Raw genomic sequence first — 22,428 nt, 5'->3', positions numbered from 1 at the left:
GATGAGTTGGGAATTGTATTTTGATTGGTTTAAATGCCTTAACAAATCAGCTCAGTAGCTTTAGCTAATTATAGCCTTCGATGGGTTTTGGCTACATTTCTAACCAGCTAAATGTTGCAAGGGAAAGGCCACAGAATTTGTTTTATGTTAAAACTATTGTACCAGAATGTACACTTTATCATCCATGGTCAACTTTGCCCAAGAGATTCCATGCAAGCTGCTGAGGAGGGAGCTCAAAGAAGTTGCCAAATCTGATGGCTCTGTCCCTCAAGCCTCCCTGTGGCTGAGTCAATGAGAACTGTAATAAGCACAAATAATGTTTGCTGTCAGATGCAAGCATGCAAGTAACTGAAAATGAATGAATGAGGAGTGAGTTGGCTTGAATTGATGACTTAGTAGATTTATTACCATCCACAATCCAGCTGAGCAAATGAGTAGGTTAGGTAGATGACTGTCTGGTATTATTTATTTCTTTGTTAGTCAGGAAAACATTTAATTATTTTGCACATGAAACTGACTAACCAAACTCCAAAAAGACTGGCATTCTGTTTACTGTCAATTACAAGTGTTTTCTTTAACCATTTTAGGGGACTCGACAGAATTTCGAGCACATAATAACTCGGTAAGATCAGTGCACTTCTCTCCCGATGGTCAACAGTTAGTGACTGGCTCTGATGATAAGACCATAAAGATATGGAATGTCCATCGACATAAATTTGTTTGTTCATTGCCTACGCATACAAACTGGGTAAGTTTTAGGATTGGTTTTGAGTTAAGATAAGCATGTACTAAAATTGTAAACATTGCTTTCAAGCTTTGCTTTGTTCTTCTGTTCTTTTAGGTCACTCAATATTGTGGTGTGCAGACCATATCCAAAAGCATATAACTTTGCATAATAAAATTTCTTATTTGGTTACCTACCTACTGTTATAAATGGCTTATAGTATCACCTCGCTTGTCGGCACAGAATTATAAGCTATCTTAAACAGTAGGTAAGATTTATCCCAAATACTATTTGTTCCTGTAGGAATGTAAACCATTACCTTTTATATAAGAGTATCTTTCAACATGACCTGCATTCACTTGAAAATTTGGTAACAAGGTAGTTTATGCAGTAGTCAAAATATGGAGATGAGGTTTGAGTTGTGATTATGTCCGTTACTGACTCACCTTCACTTTTCTGTTTTTTTGTTTTTTGTTTTTAGTGTTTGTTGCCTTTTGTTTTTGAATTTAATTTTTTTTATAAAAAAGAAAAAAAACTAATTTGTTGTAAGGGACGTGGCTGCCCAATGGGTGTTTCCTGTCCCCCACAAAGACTGGCCCTCATTTTGTTTGTCCTTGCAAAGATGAATCTTGTTCAAGGGCTTTCCTTCTAATTAGTGTATGCTGTGGTGATTTGCTATCGTGAGGGGATAAGAAGTGTTCTCTTGGCTTTCTCAGGGTATTCCTAGCTGACTAGAGACTGCAGAGGATAGAAAACTTTTTCTTCACCTATGAGTTTCTTATCATTTAGCCTGTTTTGCCAGTTTTTTATCACGAAATCACCTCTGTAGCTTCCTTACCAGGTAAGGAAGCAACAAGTATTGTTTCAGTGTTAGCCACTGTTTCTAGTTCAAGTTATTAACATATACTAGAGCATTGACCCATAATAGTTCGTTCATGCCACCCGTTGCAATATGGGAATCAGCTTAGTAATTTTGTTAAGTTACTTGTATAAAAATGACATTTTTATAATAAAATTAGGGTTTATAATATAATTACCAAGTAATTACTAAATCAGAGCCCTCCCCCATCCCCTTGTTTTTTTCATGAACTTTGTGGCAATAAATAGAATGACGCCGTTGACTTCTGTCGCTTCCACACCTCCCGTTGCAGTGGGCAAGGCTGTCAACCCCTGCTTTGCAACTGTTGCATTATCACAAATTTTTAGAGTTAGGATACCATGCGAGCATAATTGTTACTAAGTAATTACTTGGTAAGTGTACTATATATAAAACGTAATTTTATTATAAAAATGTCATTTTCATATTATTGTCATATACTGATTGAATACAGCATTCTTGAAATTGTCAAGCTGGTGAAGAGTGATCAAGACATTAGATACTGGATTCCACCCTCCCTTCTTTCCCCTTCTTCCCCACTTTCAAATGTATCACTGGCCAGCTTAGACTGCAAGTTATCATGTACAATTAACTTTATTTTATTTATGGCATTTTTCCAAAGTCGTTGGATTAAGAAGACATGAAAATCAGATGTTTTTTTGTTCCTACACATAATACAAAGCCTTGGTCCTTTACATAAGAATTACTTTCAGCGTAGCTGGAATTCTGTCGTAAGAGAATACAATAAAGGTAGTTAGGCAGTAACTGCTTGTCCGATAGTCGGGAATCCTGCTGGACCTGGACGTTAAACATTCCACTTTGCTTTCAGCTGCTGTCGTGTGCGACGTTCTCTCTGCCCACCTTTGTCGTGAGAGTTGTGAGGATGTTCCTTTATTTTTTATTTTGTTTTTTAATTTTTTTGTTTATAGTGTTTGTGTTTTGTTTTTGCTCTATTTTTAAGATGCAAACCCAAAAACTTGGATAAGCCTCTTCACCCCCATTTGCACAATGTGTTTGCCCTGGAGGGGGGGCAGAAAATGCAGATGGTTTCCACTTAAAAATGGATGTGGATCCTCAAGCCCCTCTGTGCTAAGTGCAGAGGGGGCGAGCGAGAGTGCAAATAGAGACAACCCTTCGTGATACTTGTATCTCTGGTTGGCGGAGAAGAAGTGGGTGAGATCACAAAGAGGGGAGGAGGCGATCACGGGGGAAGTCATCCAAGGCCTCGTCGAAGGGCTACAAGCCCCCGTCAACTCCGTTGGTAGCTAACCCATCGTCTTCCTTTCTCCCTCCGCGTAAGCTTCCCCACCTCGCTCTTTCTCCTTCGGGGGGAATGTCTCCACTTCCACTTCTTTGCCTGATTCATCAAGTGTAGCAGAGTGGGGGAGGCATGCCGACCCGGAGCTGTATTCGGGAACTTCTGCTCACTCTGGAAGGGATCCTTTTCTCCTTCGGGGCAAACAGGTAGTTCTCCCTACTAACCCAACTTTTGCTCTGTCAGGTGTGTCTGACTCGACGGTCGGGGATCTGCAGCAGGCTTGGGTGAAGATGGGGTTTTGTCTGGCGCTTCCTCACTCCAGGGGCTGATGGATCATGTTTTTGCCAGACCCTGTGACTCATGGGGTAGAGTTGAAGACTACTACAACTGTTCGATGCCCATGTAGGCAGCACCACTCCACTTGGTGAACACCCAGCTCATAACTTCGGTTACACCTGCTGTACTCGGGGTCGTCCGTTTGCTTGGGTTGGGCTGGGAACTATCCCCCCCCCTTCCCCCCGGGCGAGGGGGGACCCCCTCCCCCCCCACTGATCTACCCGACTTTCCCTCCCTCAAGATCTGCTGGCCATGGGCGACGATCTCGGCAGGGCCTGGTACTCGCTGGGGTTGCAAGGGACACCGATGGTCCAGGGGCTGCTTAGTCATCTGGCTAGAGGGGCTACGCCGGTCATGCACGGGGCCTACCACCCACGACGGTATCCACGCCGGGTCTACACGCTCGCGCCGCCTCACCTGGTGTATATGCAGCACGTAGCCACGGTGACCCCTCCCGACAGCCGCTGCGCAGGCTCCGCTGCTGGAGGTTTCCTTGCCCGTTGCTACACCGCCTCCTGGTTTCTCCTCCGCTCCTGCCGCAGCCCCGGGCTTCCGGTGTCCCAAGAGCTCACCGCTAGCCCTACCTCCTGTGCAGAGGATGCTGCTGGTTCCTGCCCCGCCTCCTGTTTCTGATTTCGTTGCCGCTCCAGCCCTAGAACCAGTTCCTGCTGCCGTCATTCCTGCTTGTGGTTGTTTGTACTCCCACCCCAGGTCCTTCCAGACAGGTGCAATCGGCCCCTGTTTGCTTCGGCAACTGCCCCGGCTCCGTCCTGGATGGAAGACCTGATGGTGGTGCTGAGGAAGAGGAGGAAGGTGTCCTCTTCGTCTTCATCGTCTTCATCGTCTTCTTCGTCTTCATCGTCTTCTTATTCGTCTTTGTTGCCTGCCGCCGCTTCCCCTTCAACGTCTAAGGCCCCCAAGCCGAAGAAGAAAATGGCTGCCTCCTCCTCCCCTAAGAAGTCTCGTGCCGAGACTTCTAAGGGTTCGTCTCGCTCCGGTGGGACGTTTGGGACTTCCGTCGGTCCTGTTCCTGCGGGGAACTGCCCGTCGGTCTTCTTCCGCAAGGAAGAAGACGGGGATCGGAGGAGTGTCGGCTAGTACCGGCGCTTCCTCACCTGGTGCCAAGAGGTTCTGCCTCGACGCCAGTTACTGTCTCGGCCTCTCGTTCGCGAGTCACCGAGTGTTTGCTCACCTGCGGGTGACCTCGGACAGCCAAGACCCAGGCATTCCGAGTTCTCTCGGTGCCAGGATCCAGGCACGGAACGGAAGACTGGAGGGAGTCGCTCAGACGACTCACCAGACCAGCGATCGCTCTCGTGGCGACGCGCTGGTACCCCAGGGCTGACGCGACAGTACCAGACCACTCGCGGGCTGAGGCAAGGAAGCGGTCCCCTCGGTTGCCTGAACCATCCCCCGGCTGGTCCAGGCGGTGTGTGGACGCACCGTGAGGATAGGCCTCGCTCCCACCACGACAGTGGACTCTGCAGATCCCCCGACCGCCGCTCCCACCAGGGACCTGGGCGAGAGGGGAACCAGCAGCAGCTCTTCTGACGCTCTGGACCGTTGCTGCTGTCCTCGGTCCAGCCGTTCTCCTCCGGGAGAGCCGTTTGACCAGGCCTGCAGACCGATCGCCACCGCAGGTTGATGATCGCCTGCAGCCCCCTCAGCACACCGGCTCTGCCAGTTGGGCGCGGGGGAGCGTCAGGTCTGCCTCTCCGATACCTTCAACTTCCTCGGTGGGCTTTACCGGGAAGAGCGAGGTGATCAAGAGCGATCATGAAGGGTGGGCGCGCCCCTCGTGATCCCGCCACGACGCCCTACAAACCTGGCACGGTCCTCGGACCGACAGGTTGTACGCGCAAGTGGTAGGAGTAGACCAGGAGGGGTCTATCGTGGTTCCTCCATGTGGAAGGAGGAGGCTCTCAGGAGGCATTCTTGTTGGAAGGGCTTGACGGTCCGTCTCCACAGGATGCAGTCACTCCAGAGATCCAGAGGGTGTTCGCAGAGGTGATTGCGCTGATCCGTCAGCACAACGACCTCCGAGAAGGATCGCTGCTCCCACCTACCGAACCACATTGGGCTTGGAAGCGTTCTGGGGGCCATAAGAAGGAACCAGGACGGCGGTGGTCTGCCGCGATCAGCTTTGGCTGACAGCGTGCTGGGCCGGTAGACGCTTCTCCCGTCTCCGGACAGGAGGGGTTCATTTCGGTCCAGTAGGTCCGCTAAGCTCCTTCCTCCACCTACTCACCCCCGACAGAGGCGCTTTTACATGCCTTCGGAGGACCTCTGCCGCCCAAACAGGTTAACCCGGAGCTAGCCAGGCTAACTCCAGGGGTGTCTCTGCCGCAGCTCCTGTCGGAGAACCTCTGGTTCTCGCAGCAGGAGGCACTTGCCTTGGAGTCTACCGCAATGGCAGCCTTCCAGCAGTCTCATGGCTCAACCTGGGGTCCCTCACATGTCGAAAACCGCGGCCTCCTTAGGGAATATCACTCCTGAAGGAGACCCGGCTTTCGTGAGACTGTGCCAGTCTGGGGGTAGGGCTATCGCCTACCTGGCCCACCAGATGGCCAACCTGTGGACCAACTTGGTTCTCGGCATAGAAACACGCTCTTCTCTCCCGAGTGACTAGGGCGGCCGGGCGTGAGGCGGCTCTGGGTCTTCGCAACGGACCGGTGCGGAGCTCCTCCTCTCTCTTCCCGGGAGAGATGGTGGATACTGCGGTAGAAAGACGGCGCACTGACGACAGTGACCGTTTAGTACACCAGGCAGTCTCGAAGGCGTCTGGGCAGCCTCGAGTTACTGCGGCCAAACCTAAGAGTTTGGTTAGCGCTTCCTCTGCGGCCAAGACAATCGTATAGTCGAAGCTCAAAGGAAAGGCTCTGCCTTCAACTTCTTCTAGGGGTGACCGTCACCAGCCCTCCTCACGAGGGGGGCCAGGTAAGAAGAAGTCAAAGAGGTGGGAAACGCTAGGGACGGCGTTCTCCTCACCTGCTGCCGGAAGTGGGGGGGTGCCTGGCGAGCCATTGGGCAACTTGGCAGCGCTACGGTGCGGAGACCTGGATAGTAAATGTCCTTCGGGAGGGATATTTACTACCCTTTGAATCATGAGAAGTCAGAGCTCGAACCCAAGCAGAGGATGAAGTACCTGGGCATGCTGATCGACACAGCAGCAGGGCGAATCTTCCCGCAGATTCGCGGATCAGCAGATTCAGGGAGGCAGTAATATGGTTCCTGTCTCGACAGGAGCAAACCGGCTCAGCAGTGGCAAGTCTTGATCGCCCACCTGTCGTTTCTCGAGAAGCTAGTCCCTCACAGGCGTCTTCACCTGCGGTCTCTTCAGTGGAGACTAAAGGAGTGTTGGTCACAGGCAAGGGACCCTCCCTTCTTCCCTGTGTCCCTCACGGAGGAGGTAAGGCAGACCTAGCCTGGTGGCTGGACGACAGGAACCTCGTAAGAGGAGTGCCTCTCTCTCTCTCTCTCCTCTCTCTCTCTCTCTCTCTCTCTCTCTCTCTCTCTCTCTCTCTCTCTCCCCTGGAGATGCTTCTCTTCTCGGATGCATCGACCGAGGGATGGGGCGCAGACCTGGAGGAGTTGCTGACTGCAGGTGTGTGACCATCATGACAAGCACCTTCACATCAACATCCTGGAGCTCAAGGCAGCGTTCCTCGCTCTCCAAGAGTTCCGGGACCGTCTGATGGGACCACTCGATGGTGTTGATGTGACAAAAACACCCCTCAGCAGTGGCATACGTCAACAAGCAAGGGGGTCTAGTGTCCCTCCCTCCCGTTACACCAGTTGATGCTGCAGGTGCACGAGTGGGCCGCGGCACACTCAATAGAGTTGTCGGCTCGCTACATTCCGGGCAAGAGGAATGTGGTAGCCTACAAGCTCAGTCGTCGGGATCAGGTGATAGGAACCGAGTAGTCCCTTCACCCAGACGTGGCAGAAAGGCTGTTCGACCTGTGGGACAACCTCTTCGTTTACGCCTTCCCCCGTTCCGTCTGATTCGCAGTGATCAGCAGGGCGCTGATCACTGCAAACCTTCGGATGATCCTGGTGGCGCCCAAACGACCTCAAGCCATTTGGTATCCGGACCTGCTGGCTCTGCTTGCCGGAGAGCCGAGAGAGATTTCCCCTGGCACAACCTCCTGTGCCAGCCACACGTGGAACGGTACCACCGATCCATCAAGTCCCTGTGTCTTCACGGCTGGCTTCTATCCACCATCTCTTGCAAGTGAGAGGCTTTTCTCGCAGCGCAGCGACAGAGATGGCCGGATACCTTAGACAGTCCTCTGCGGCTGTCTACCAGGGAAAGTGGTCCGTCTTCTGTTGGTTGGTGTCGTGTACGGGGTCTCTCTCCTTCAGAGCCTCTCTTCATCAGGTAGCGGATTTTCCTTGTATTTCTTCGCCGAGAGAAGCTCCTCTCCGTCTCTGCAATTAAGGGCTACAGAGCCGCCCTGGCCTTAGTCCTTAATTGCTAGGTGTGGATATCTCCTCCTTTCGAGATCTCCCTCCTGATGAAGAGCTTTGAGAGGTCTTGACCCACCCAGGGAAACTCAGGTCCCCGGGATGGGATGTGACTCTCGTCCTTAGGAGTTTGACTCGCAGACCCTTCGAGCCACTCCGAGAGTCATCAGACAGGGATCTGACCCTCAAGACCCTCTTCTTGCTGGCCCTGGCATCGGCGAAGAGAATAGGCGAACTTCATGGTCTTTCCTTCAACGTTAAAGCATTCCAAGGGATGGGATCGGTGACGCTCAATTTCGTCCCGAACTTCATAGCGAAGACTCCAAAGAATCCTTCGGTCCCTGATGACCGGTTCGAGTCCTTCACGATCCCCTCCCTGAAGGATTTCACCAATAATAATGATGCGGATGAGATGCGCTGCTTTGTCCTGTGAGGGCGCTACGGCGCTATCTGAAGAGAACTCGGCACCTCAGGCCTGAATGTCGACACCTCTTCGTTAGCACTGGGGTTACCAAGAAAGAGGTTTCCAAGAAACACTTTTCTTTCTTGGCTGGCGTGCGGTGATCAGGAGGGGTTACGAGACAGCTGACAGTGACGACACCCGTAACCTTCGTCCGAGAGCCCACGAAGTCAGAGGTATTGGTCCAACCCTTGCGTTCCGCAAGAACTTCTCCCAGCACAGGTACTGAAGGCAGGCGTTTGGGCCAACCAGGACCCCAAAACCCCCCCTTCACTTCTTTTTACCTTCGGGATATCACCCACAGGTCCTTGGACACCCTTTTCCTTGGAAACCTTGTGGTGGCTGCTCAACTTAATTTGTGTAGTCTACCCAGCACCCGAGCAGACAGAACAGCATCACATCCTTGTTGTGACTGTATGCATGGACGATTGTGAAAGAGAGTGTGACTGGCTTCTCTTCCTCCTTCATTCTTCCCTCTACCTTTGGGCGGAGGGCCACGGTCGTCACTACGCTGAACAGGAGGCCGATGCAGGTAAGCTACACAACCGAGCCCCATTCTATCCCTTTCAGTAGGATAAAAGTGTTTATCCACCACTCCTCAACAAGGGGGATAGTGGAAGCCAACAAGAGACAAACCCATAACTTTACCTTTGCTGAAGTTGAAGTAGGAACTAGTTCTTGCTTTTTTTGCTATTATAAGAGGTACGCTTGCCTCCCTCTTATAAAATTTGGTCCAGAAGTCTGACCACTGATCCTGTGTGCACACCCCGATCAGCTGGGCAGAGGCTGGGATCCCTCCCTCTGCTCTTACGACCAGGGAGGGAATCCAAGTAGGACGAACACCATCTGTTCATTAGACTCAGATGCCACCCACTTTGCAAATAGTGAGTCCTTCCTATTGTAAAGGACCGATGGTTTGTATTCCGTATCGGAACTAATAACAATTTGTCGAAAATTGTATTTTTCCTAACTACAAACCTGAGGTCCTTTACATATAGTCCCACCTCATGCCACCCCTCACTCTGCGTTTCCTGGGCCTCAAGCAAAGTGGCTCCTCGCCTCGCAGTCGAGCTGACCGCCACCTGCCGGACAAGTACGTTAACTACCGAACCCCTTGTTTAAAAGGCTACGACCAGTTCAGCTGCGCTAAGTACCTTCCTATTGTAAAGGACCTCAGGTTTGTATAGTTAGGAAAAATACAATTTTGTACATGCAACTTCCCCGGCAGATATATACTTAGCTGTATCTCTGACGTCCCGACAGAATTCAAAACTCGCGGCACACGCTACAGGTAGGTCAGTGATCACCCTCTCCCAGCCGCTGGGTGGCGGGAATAGGAACCATTCCCGTTTTCAGACCAGATTTTTTTCTGTCGCCGGTGCTAACAACATCGTTGTTAGTTCTTCCTGCACGGAATTCTGCTTGCTTTGCTAGATTAGGTTTGGTGAAGTATTCTTTCTTTGCTTGGTATACGCTGATTTGGACCGTTATTTGGATTTGCTTAGGATTCTTCATTATGGCTGATGTTGTGCCTGAAACTCGTTTTAGAGTTTGTGTGAAAGAAGGATGTAAGGTGAGACTGCCGAAAGCTTCGGTGGACCCTCACACTATTTGTGTTTAAATGTAGGGGGAATGAAGAATGCTCAGTTAGTAACACATGTGACGAATGTTTGATGTTTGACTGAAGTGCACAATGGAAGAGTTTGACTGCGTATGTAAATAAGTTGGAGAAAGAATGAATTAGGAAAGCTGCTAAAAGTTCAAGTAGGTCCTGCTCTTTGGATCAGGACAATCTTTTATTTCCAATGTAATTTTCTCCTACTGCTAACGCAGGTTCAGCTCCCTCTTCCCCCGCAGCGAAATCGTAGATTCGTCTCGATCGGAGAAAGCTGCAATGGAAGCGTCGATCCGTAATTTGCAAAGGCAATTACGAGAAATGGAAGGTAAGAGTGAAGTGTACAGTGTCCCCAGTGTAGTGGAGGGGGCGTTCTGACCGACTCCGCATTGCTCCTAGGCCTAGACCTCTTTCAGACTCCATGACCAAGGGAGGAGGAATGTCGAAAGCCCCGCAAGGGGGATGTAGAGTATTCCCAAACGGTCAGGCGTCCCTTTGGCAGGCCCTGTAGACTCGTCCCAGGCTGCCTTGGCAGCTATAGACAAAGCGTCCTTAGGAAGTGTTTTTCCGACTCGGATTCTACTTCTCCGAGACGCGGATGGAGCTCCGCGTCTAAGTCGCGCCCTCTGAAGAGAGCCTGGAAGGCGCTGCAGGAGACGCATAGACTCCAGCCCAGAGCCTTTTCCGGAGTATTCTCCCGCTCACAGAAGAAGAGCGAGCGATGAAGTCTCCTGTCTCTTCTCCGGAAGGAATTCGTGCTTCTACAAAGAAGTTCTTGGTAGGACTGCAGGAGCAGCTATCCTCGTTAGTAGGCTGCGCTGTCTAAGGAGCCTTCTCGCAGGAAGGACGTCTCTCTTCCAGTAAAGAGCTCTCGTAAAGAGACGGTCGTCAAGTTGGCGTTCGGATTCTGGTAGGCGTCTCTCTCCTGGAAAGCGCTAATCCCAACAAGATCATTGTTATACGCCTCTCCCTTTCGAGAACGACTATACTACTCCGACCAGAAGAGCTTCTTCTAGTAGGATCCCGCATTCGTCTAGACGCCCTCCGAATAAGGGCGCAAGCCCCTCTCCTGACAAGGATAGTCGATCCTTTCGTAGGAGTAAAGAATGTTCTTTCTCCTTATAGTCGTTCTCTGAGAGATAGAAGCGCCTCTCCTTGCTATCTTAAGGAACAAGATAATCTCCGTTATTCACGGGGACGCAGAGAGAGAGAAGAAGAAAATCTCGCCCCCCAGACGTTCTCGGAGAGATTTTAGCGCCTCTCCTAGCAGGCGCCATCGTGATGTTAAACGGTATTCTTCAACCAGGCGTTTTACTCCTTCCAGGCGCCCAGAACGGGACGCTAGCGCCATCTCCTCCATGCAGATGCCAGGAGCCTGAAAAGAGCATGATGGGGTTCTGTACGCCCTACTCCTGTTAGGCTTTCCTTAGGAGTTACGAGTTTGCCTTCTCACAAGAATCTTCGGAAGGAAGTAAACCCCTCTCCTTGGCAGGATCCAGGATGAGAGCAGACGTTTTTCTACCCCAAGGCGCGGTAGCGCCTGATAGACGCTACCGACGTGACGCTAGTGCCTCTCCTCACAGGCGCCAGAGCCTGGAAAGAGCCTGTTCGGGATTCTCGCCCTACTTCCTTATAGATTTTCCTGTAAAGATGCGAGCTCTTCCCCTCTCAGGCAGCAAGAACTTTTGAGAAGAAGCAGGCATTCTTCTTCCTGCGAGGCCCCACCTTCCAGTAGAAACTGTTTCTTCAGGCAATAGGATCTCTTGGGGAGTGGTCTTCCTTCCTCTACCAAACTTCCTTCGAAGGAAAAGAGCGCTTCCTCCTTCTAGGACTCCTTCTCCGAAGAGGCATTCTTCTCCTAATGCTACCTTTGAAGAGGTATCTGAGGAGGAACTTCCTGTAGATGCGGGCGTCTCGGATTACAAGAGACTGGCAGCCCTGCTTCTTCAAGAGTTCGGTGACTCTCTTCGTCCTGCAGATCCTCCTTCGCCGGGATCACTGCTTTCAAGCACTAAGCTTTCCAAGTCCTCTTCGTTCGTGAAAATGAATCCGACCCTTTCGATGAAGAAAGCCATCAAGAGCTTGGAGAACTGGCTCCTCTCTAAAAAAGAAGCGGGCAAGACGGTTTTTTCCTGCCTCCTTTGAAGTTGGCAGGTAAGCCAGGTGTCTGGTATGACACGAAAGAGCCAATGGGATTGGGCCTCCCTTCTTCAGCTGATGCTGATTTTTCAGCGTTAGTGGATTCGTCTAGAAGACGCTCTCTTCATTCGCAAAGGCCTCATGGGGAATGTGCGGAAATGGACCATTTACTTAAGGGTCTATTTCGCACACTTGAGGTCTTTAATTTTATGGATTGGGCCTTGGGAGCCCTGGCCAAGAGAGCACAGGATCCAGACTTTGTTTCGATGGAAGTTTTAACGAGTGTACTTTCTTGTCTGGATAAGGCCTTGATGGATGGATCTACGGAGGTGGCTTCTCTCTTTGGATCGGCAGTCCTTAAAAAGAGATCTGTCTAGAGTTCTTTTTGACGAAATCGGTGTCTCCTCTACAGAGATCCTCCCTGCTTTATTCGCCCCTGTCTAGTCACCTGTTTCCACAAGAGACAGTGAGAGATATATCTAAGTCTTTATCCGAAAAGGCTACTCAGGATCTGCTTGCGCAGTCGGCAAAAAGACTAAAGCCAGCAGTCCCTTTGGCTAAATGAGAGAAGCCTGCTTTTCAGCAGCCCTTTCGAGGAGAAGAACGACGGCTTATGAGGAATGTCGCTCATTGGCTTCATATCGAAGGAGTAAGAATCTCGTTGTATCTCGACGATTGGCTGATCCGGGCCCAATCAAAAGATCGATGTCTGGAGGACTTGAAATTAACACTGGACCCAGTTCAGTCCCTGGGACTGTTACTAAACCTCGGGAAGTCCCAGATGAATCCCCAGCAAAGCATTGTCTATCTGGGGATTCTGATGGATGGTCTCGGGGTTTTCTGTGTATCCATCAAAGGAACGACAGGAGAGATGTTTACAGAAAGTGACGACCTTCCTAGAGAAAGAACAATGTCCGCGAGGGAATGGATGAGTCTTCTGGGGACCCTTTCCTCGTTGGAACAGTTCGTTTCTCTAGGGAAGCTACACTTAAGACCCCTACAATTCTTCCTCAGAGAGAAATGGGATCAGAAGCACCAAGAGCTTTCGGACTCCTTTCAGCTCTCAAAGAGCATAAAGGAGGACCTCAGTGGTGGTTAGAGCCAAACAGATTGAATCAAGGGCTCTCCCTTCAGTTGTCGAGCCCTCGCCTAGTGTTATTTACAGACGCCTCGGAAAAAGGATGGGGACGAGACTCTAGGCTTGAGAGAAGTGTCAGGCACCTGGAGTGGGGAACAGGTGTCCTGGCATATCAACAAGAAGGAACTAGCAGCAGTCCATCTAGCTCTCGTTCACTTCGAACCTCAAGTATTGGGTGCCGTGTTGCAAGTGAATTCCGACAACACGACAGCTCTAGCCTATATAAGGAAACGGAGGTACTCACTCCTTCTCCCTGTTCGAGAAAGCAAAGGAGCTTCTTCTTTGGACCGAGAACGGCGAATAACTCTTCTAACCAGGTTCATCCAGGGGGAAAAGAACTTGAGAGCAGATCTTCTGAGCAGAAGAGATCAGGTCCTTTCCACGGAATGGACTGCATTCAGAAGTGTGCGACGAGATTTGGGACCTCTGGGGGAGACCCAATATCGACCTGTTCGCAACGAATTGGAATGCGAGGTTGGAGAACTACTGCTCTACGATTTCAGATCCAAAGGCAGTTGCAGTGGACGGTCTCCCTCTGGGATTGGAAGGGGATCGACGGGTACGCTTTTCCTCCTTTCAAGATAATAGGAGAGGTGGTAAGGAAGTTCGTTTCGACGGAGGGAGCCAAACTGACCCTCATCGCCCCATTCTGGCCAGCCCAAGATTGGTACACAGAGGTACTGGAATGGATGATAGATTTTCCCGAGGGCCCTTCCACTGGCGGAAGGATCTTCTAGACAGATCCACAAAAACCTCCCCGCTCTCAGTCTGACTGCCTTCAGACTGTCGAAGGACTTGTCAGAGCGAGGGGGTTTTCACACAAGGCTGCAAAGGCAATTGCTAGAGCCAGAAGACCTTCAACTCTTCGCTGTACCAGTCGAAGTGGGAGGTGTTCCGAAGATGGGCCGGGGAAGTCCCAGAAAGTATCCTCTTCCAGTACCTCTGTAACTGAAATAGCGGATTTTCTCCTTTATTTTGAGGGAGAAATGCAATCGGCCGTTACCACAATAAGGGGATATAAAAGCATGCTCTCATCTGTTTTTAGACATAGAGGCCTTAATATCTCGGAGGACAAGAATCTGCATGACTTGTTAAGGTCCTTTGAAACCTCGAAGTCCAGACTATAAGACCACCTAGTTGGAACCTGGATGTGGTTCTTAGATATTTAATGTACCGAGAAATTCGAACTTTTCCTCAAAATTCCTCATTCAGAGACTTGACTAAAGAAAAGTCTCTCTTTCTCTTTGCACTAGCCTCTGCTAAGAGAGTTAGTGAACTTCAGCTTTAGAAGGAACTGTGGGCTTTAAGGAAGATTTCTGCAGTATGCTCCTTTAATCCCCCGTTTTTTTAGCAAAGAACGAAAATCCTTCTAAACCATGCCAAGGACTTTTGAGATTAAGGGACTGTCCTCTTTGTAGGGAAGACTTCGAGAGGCATTGTGCCCAGTCAGATCCTCAAGTTCTACCTAGAGGAGGAAGAAGCTACTTGGTGGAAATGTGGATAGCCTTTGGTGTTCCGTAAGAAATCCTAAAGAGGATATTTCTAAGAATGCTCAACCGTATTTTTATTAAGACATTATCAAAGAACGCATGCTTCCTGTGAAGAGGAACATTTAAGGCTTCTAAGAGTCAAAGCACATGAGGTCAGAGCTGTAGCTACCTCTTTAGCGTATCATAGGAATATGTCGATACAGACTCTTGTCGAATCCACCTATTGGAGGTGCAATTCGGTTTTGTATCAATTACTTAAGAGACGTGCGAGTCACTTATGATAAGTGCTTCTCTCTCGGACCGTTCGTGTCTGCGGAGATTCGTTGCTGGCAAGGAGCTGAACCTAATCCTTTATAGTTAGTTAAGTTAGTAATTTTGTTAAACGTTTTTTTGGTGTTGTGTTTTTTGGTGGGCGATTGGAAGGGGTCTTGGGAATGCTCCTTTCAATCGTAGTGTTAACAAATGTAGTGTGGTCAGGTGGTCGGGATTGGTTTTTTGTGCTCCTTGTTAGTGATTTGGACCTAGGCTCTGTCATGTAGAGGGTTTAGTCCCCGTTGATATGACAAAGGTGAAGGCTCTACCATGTAAGGTGGGTCACCCCCATTGGTATGATCCAAGACAAGGCTCTGTCAAGTAAGCGGGCTCGCCCCCATTGACACGATCCAGAAGAGCTATCAGTTCAGGTCTCATCCCCACTGAAACTCTTGAGGCAAGCAGACTCATAGAACAGTAATCATGAAGTCTTCTGCCAATAAGGTAGGAACCAAGGTTTTTAATAAGTTTATATATAGTGACCACAATCCATGTTGTTTTTTTCCCTGTTTTTTGATTGTTATTTTATATTGATAACTATCTCTTACCCGCCACCAAGGTGTCAATCAGCTAAGTATATATCTGCCGGGGAAGTTGCATGTACAAAAATGATATTGTTAGTATACAATAAAGTTTTGTACTACTTACCGCGGCAGATATATACGATGAATGGCCCACCCATCCTCCCCTCAGGAGATAGGTGTAAGAAAAAAAAAAAAAAAACTGGTCTGAAAACGGGAATGGTTTCCTATTCCCGCCACCCAGCGGCGGAGAGGTGATCACCTGACCTACCTGTAGCGTGTGCCGCGAGTTTTGAATTCTGTCGGGACGCGTAGACATAAGCTAAGTATATATCCTGTCCGGGTAAGTATGTACAAAACTTTATTGTATACTACAATTGTCATTTTTCGACAAATTGTATATCAGTTTGACAAACTAATGTTTACTTTGTAGTACGCCACTTAGCAAACGGTAGTTAATCAGTTAAATGGGGGAGGATAACTACAGAGCATGGATTAAGAGAGGACTGTAAAAATTGGGAAACAGCAGTATGGATTCGTGAGAGGAAGAGGGATGGTGGATGCCATTTGTTCATAGAAAGACAGCTACAGGAAAAGAGGCTTGAGGGAAACCAGGAGCTCTTGTGCATTTATATAGGGACCTAGAGAAAGCATATGATACATCCCAAGAGAAGTGATGTTGGTGTTTAAGGAAAAATGAAAGTTCCAGTGAAGTTGGTTAGGCTGGTCGAGATGATATAAAGGAACAAGCACAAAAGTGATAACAGCAGTTGGGGAAACAGAAAACTTTGAGGTTGGATTACACCAGGGTCAGCATTAAGCCATTTTTGTTTGTGCTGGCATTGGATATGTTAAAAGTGAAGAGATCAGGAATGAAGAGCTGTGGGAGTTGTACGCCAGTGATCTGGTGATTACTGGTGAAAATGAGGCGGACCTACAGAGAAGGGTTGGAAGAGTGGCAGGAGTCTTTAGAGAGGTGAATGTGAATGCAGCAGAGGTTTTGCTGAGAAGTAGGGAAAATAGAGACAGAATAGTAATACAAGAAAGAGGAGGCTCCATTATAAAACAGGCAGAAAAGTTTAAATACTTTGGATCGACTTTAAGCCAAGAGGGAGGATGTGAGGCTGAAGTTGACAGTAGGATAAAAGCTGCATGGGGTAAATGGAGAGAGGTTGCTGGAGTGGTATGTGATAAGAAAGTGCCATCAAACTAAAATTCAAGATATAAACACTGGTAAGATCAGTGTTAATGTATGGAGCAGAAACATGGGCTCCAAGAAGAAAAGAGGAAGCAAAGCTTGAGAGAACAGAGATAAAATGCTGAGGTGGATTATGGGAACATCACTGCTTGAGAGATTGGAAAATGATAAAATAAGGGAAGGGGCAGGCTTGTAAATATTACAGAGGTGATAAGAGAGTCACGATTGAGATGGTATGGACATGTGTTGACGATGGATGATGATGAGAGAGTGAAGAGGGCTTTGGAAGGAACCTGTTAGAGGAAGAAGATTGAGAGGGAAACAGAGAATTAGATGGCGAGATAAAGTGAAGGAAGATATGGAGAGAAGGTTTGGATGGTTTGGTGGAAGTTGATGCCTTTGATAGTAAGGCAGGGATATCACAAAATTTGAATCTAAACTGCTGTGAATAAATGAACTAATAACTTTGTAAGTACTTGGTAAGTTTCTTATATAAAATTTGTAGTTATTTACTGTGCTTGTTACTAGGTAATAAAGGTAATTTTATGCTAAAAGTTATTCAGTGGTGTGATTTACTTGTACAGATAATAGTTACATTTCCCAGTGCTTTGATGGTGCCATAATATTTTTAAATTTTTAAAAATTTATGAATAGCAATCAAAATTTTAATTCTAGTTTCAAAATACCAAGTTAACCAATGCAAAACATGAAATAACTTATACAATTTTATTTAATTTTCAGTTAAGCTAATGATGGTTTTGTATACTATTTAAGGATAATAAAATGCAAAAAATATCTCCAAAGGTAAAATATAAAAATATGGTGATCTTCATGAAACCAAAAATGATTTTGGGAGAAAATGTCCTTTTCCGTGATAAAAGGTGTGACCTCTCTCATTGTTAAATCTTTAGGTTTTCAGATATTTAATGAAGGAAGTGTTGGAAATTGGAAATTGAACCAGTAACTTAATGCCACATTCTCTTTGGTTTGCTTCCTCTCTCTCTCTCTCTCTCTCTCTCTCTCTTCTACTCTCTCTCTCTCTCTCTCTCTCTCCCAAATGTTAATACTGTTGTAAAGTACTAATATTCTATGTGGACTACAGGTACGTGTGTTCGTTTCACCTGATGGCCGATTGCTTAGTCTCGTGTGCCGACATAAAAACAGTTAAGCTTCATGATGTTTCACACTGCCAGTACTCTGCACAGTTTCCCAGATCTTAGAGGATCATCCACTCATGTCGCATTTCATCCCATCTGGTACCTGTATTGCTGCAGCAAATTCTGATAATTCTGTTAAAGTAAGGTTGTTGTGGATTCTTTTTATAATGATGTCTAAGTTGTTTTCTGTCTGTCAGTATCTATGGAATAATGGTAACTTTTCGATAGTTGTATATGGAAGATGGACTGTTATCTATGCTATTCTCATAAAACCATTATATTTCTCTGTAGATTTATGACATAAGGACACGCAAGCTTTTGCAACATTATGATGCCCACTCTGGTCCTGTCCTCTGCTTATCATTCCATCCATCTGGTGAGTATATTCTAAGACAAGGTGTTCACTATAGGTAGAAGTGGAAGGATGTAAAGGAAGAAGGCATTAAAGAATACAAAACAAAATAACATAAACAGCTTGGAATAGCAACAAACAGAAGTGAGTAGGGTTGTTCAATTTACAAGTGGAAAATGAAGTTAAGAATTGAGTAAATAATGAAAATAGAAAGTAATAAAAGACATATAAGAAAGCAAAGTAGTAATGGAAACTGTAATTGTCAGAAATGTATTTAAACTAATACAAGGAGTGGGGGGGGCAAGTAAGCTCAAACCAAGGCCTTAAGCCTTCTACCAAGTTCAAAGTCCTGTTTATAGGTAACCTTACTTCGCCTTTAGCATATGTATCTGTAAGCTTCCTGTATATACTGTGTAGTTATTTTTTAAAAATCTTTTTTGTTGACTCAAGTTTCCATTCTGTGAATCAGTAGCATTTCATAATGAGATTAAAATACAAGTCCTCATGAGATTTTGCTAAGTTATAAGACAGTATTAGTTTAAACAAATGTGTACTATTATGGATTTAAGATAACAGTAAAAGAATGTTTCATATTTAGTTTTCACTATAACTCTAAAGCAAAAGTAGGTAATATTCAGAAAATTTTACAAAAAAGATGGAATTGCAGTTTGCATAGGAAAACAAAATTAAATCCCTCAGTAGCCCTGGAATGAACATTTCTACTGAGTAATTCAAGTTATTAACATAATTAAAGTCTACATGCTGCTCAGAAGATGAGAATGCATGATAACCTTAAAATTCCAATGGAAATTATTCACCATATACCTTAGGTGCTCAAGAGATTTTGAGGTGACGACTCAGACCTCTTGCCTTTGTACCGGTGGAGGAAATACATCTAGAATGTGGTGTCCTTCGTGAGGTGGGAGATGGGTTTAATTCTGCAGGCTTGTATGTAGAATCCCCAAAATGAGTCTAGTGATGTAAAGTGACAAGTTTTTTACTGTAATGTTATGCACCAGGGGATGGGGTTGTACTCATGGACAAGTTTTACCAGCATGGAAGGTGCAGTGCTTTCCTATTCCTCCTCCTTTAACCCATCATCCTTATTTATAATTCATGGATTTGCAAAAGATGTACGGTATACGTAGTCTTTCATGGGTATGAGCTCTTTTTATGACATGAATTGTAGTTGATTTCTGCCTTCTTTACTTCCAGTTGCAGAACAATGTTATAGTTATTACTTACCTACAGATGGGTTAAAGACATAACTACATAGACAGTGGCTTTCAACTATTCAACTTCTGTTTGTCCTCAAGATAGAGTTCTTACTGTTGTATTTGTATGGGGACATTGGGACAAAATGATGGTACCCAGTAATTACTTAGCTAAGAGTTTCTACTTTACAGCAGCTTAAATTTTTAAAACTAGCTGTAGCGATAGTTTTTTTGTTTACGTAGGTGAATAGCCCCTCTCACTTTTGGGGTAAGAAAGGAACAACTACAGCCCAGAAACCAATTTTGTTTCTGGGGCTTAAGACCAACACAGTGTTAAGATCGCAGCTGAACTTTGGATTTTGTTTGATATTTTCACCTTGGTGAAGTATTAATTATTTATTCAAGAATTCCCATCATTGGAATAGTGATTGTTTTCTCTGATTTAATATCTGATTTTGACATTTCTAGTGAGTTTTGTCAGACACTAGTTCTCTAGTAGTACAGTGGTACCTCGACATACGAAAGGCTCAACTTATGAAAAACTCGAGATACGAAAGCAAATACAAAGATTTTTTTGGCTCTACATACGAAAATAGTTCAAGTTACGAAAGGTTGTTACTGCAAAGTCCCGAGATTCGCCCGGACCACCGAGAACAATTTTAAAACTCATGCGCCGCCAACTGAGTAAACTCGCCACCATCCTCCCGCTCTCCCATTGGTTCCTGATGCTAGTCACCCCATAAAATCCTGCTCTCCTATTGGCCAGCATCTACCCCTTGTTGCTTTAAGTATTCTATTGGTAAAAGGATGCTGTAAATTGAAAAACTTATTCATGCAATACATTTAATAAAAAAAAAATATTAGGTAAAGATAGAATAAAGAATAGAAATCAATGGTGTTATTATACTGTTTGTAGTTTCAGTAGTTGAAGAGAGATAATGAAATTTTATGGCTTACTGTGTACTAGGAAAAGGGATTGCTTGTCGATCGTTCGATATTTGTAAGTGCTGGATGTAACAGAAGTTTGGAAGCTTTTTTTTGTTTGTTTATTATAGTTGATGGTTACTTAATAATCATTTGAAATGAGTACATGCAATACATTTAATAAAAAAAATTGTGAATTAGATATACAATATAAAATAAATCAGACTGCCAACAAATACGTATTTTTTAGAATTCTTCTTCTGTTTTAATATTACGTTACGTATATGTTTCATTATGGCTGTCAGTAACTCGGTATCTCCATTAGGTAAAGATAGAATAAAGAATAGAAATGAATAGTTATTATACTGTTTGGTAGTTTCATTAGTTGAGGAGAGATACTAATGAAAATTTATGGCTTACTGTGTCCAAGGAAAAGTGATTGCTTGGCGTTCGTTCGGTACTCGTAAGAGCTGATTGTAAACAATCAATTGGAAGGGTTTTTTTGGTTTGTTTGTTTGTGTATATAGTTAATGATTAATTAATAACTTATTTGAAATGAGTACATACTGATTATACATTTTATTGGCATATTCTAAGCTTTTAGCTTCTTAGGTTTAGATGTCAGAATCATAGACTAGGCTGCAGTAGCACCACTACATAGGCTAGGCTTATTGCTAAGGACATATGCTAAAGTCCTAATATATGCAGTAAAAGTGGGGTTGAACATTACATGCAGTTGAATATTACTCAGTATGTACAGTATTTTGCCTTTTTTGGAGTCATATTTCTTCCGTCAGATCGGCGTTGTAAACCCTAGAACATGTGTTTTAGGCCTGGAAATATAATTTACTTGGGGTGTTTTTGGAGGGCTTGGAACGGATTAGCCATTTTACATGTTAAAATGGTGGTCCAAGATACGAAAACCTCATGATACGAAGGGCACCTCGGAAACGGGTATTAATTTCGTATTTCGAAGTACTACTGTAATCAAATTTAAAAAAAAAAAATTATTTTGTCATTCATAGTCATCTTATACCACAGATATGAGATACATTCATGAAAATTTTCCATGATTTTTTACCTCATCTTATATAAAGGTCATCTCATACATGGAAATATATATACGTATTTACTATATATGGCTGGAGTTGGAGGTAAGCATCGTTAAGAAAATATTTTCATGTTGAGTGCAGTATTTCATAATTAATGGGATTGAAAACATTTTATTGGGATAATACGTACAGGTTTTTCATCAAACCAGAATCAATTACAGTCAATCCTCAGTTTTCGTATGCCTCTCTTTTCGTATGTTTCGGTTTCCATAGACTTTTTTCTACAAAATTTTGTCTCAGTATCGTATGTTTCCTCAGTTTCCGTACACTCAGAAACGCTCCATCCGGGGCCCAGCACATGACCAGGCCCTGTATCAGGGCCAAAACAAAGTATCCCTTCTTTTGTGCCCCATTCTGTTTTTGTGTTATTTGTTTTTGTGCTTTTTGATTCGAGTGCAACTGCTAAATAAGCCATCATGGGGCCAAAGAAACAGTTCCAACTTGCCTCAAAAAAAAGTGAGAAAGAAAAAACTATAGAATTTAAGAAAGGAGCTCGTAGCAAAGTGGTAGTAGGGAAGTTTTGCATTGCCGATATCTTGGTGAGAAAATGCCTACAACAAGTGTTGCTGTTAGTGAATTTTAGGCAAGCAGAGGCTAGTTTTGTTTTGAAAAATTCAGAAAACTGATGGGCATACATAATGTGTCTACTTCAGGCATTAAGGATATGTTTGCAAAGTGGAATGATATACAAAATTTTGTGGAGAATTATCATCCCAACTAAGAAGTAATCCATGTCTCCAAGTAATGACAATGTCATGTGTAACTTTAGGTAAATTTTAAAGAAACACCAGAAACAAATTTCCCTGGATAGTTTTGTTGTGCGACAGGGGTCCAGTAACTCAAGATGGTGCCAGTAAAAAACAAAGAAGTCCTGCTGGAGGGAGATTTTCCCTTCCAAACAATAACCTCCTCCTCCCTCTCCCCTCCTCCCCGTCTTCCATACGCTGACAGGTGTTTCCCATAAAGGTAAGAGTGATGTTAAATATTCATTTCATTAGTCATTTATATTAATTTTCATTGTTTTCTGTATGTAAAACTGTGTTTAGTCCCTATAAAATTATTTTTTTTTTAATATTTTGGGGGTTAGAATGCATTAATTGTATTTACATTATTCCCTATGGGAATTATTGTTTT

At 45.5% G+C, this 22,428-nt stretch overlaps 1 pseudogene; it reads left to right on the top strand.

The window, feature by feature from the left end:
* Positions 1-22,428, top strand: part of LOC135222076 (POC1 centriolar protein homolog A-like) — a 158,555-nt pseudogene that overhangs the window by 18,487 nt on the left and 117,640 nt on the right.

This window comes from Macrobrachium nipponense, chromosome 3 (genome assembly GCF_015104395.2).
Source record: "Macrobrachium nipponense isolate FS-2020 chromosome 3, ASM1510439v2, whole genome shotgun sequence".
Taxonomy (NCBI): domain Eukaryota; kingdom Metazoa; phylum Arthropoda; class Malacostraca; order Decapoda; family Palaemonidae; genus Macrobrachium; species Macrobrachium nipponense.
The sequence above is the reverse complement of the archived record's forward strand: the minus strand, read 5'-3'. Positions and strand labels throughout refer to the sequence as shown.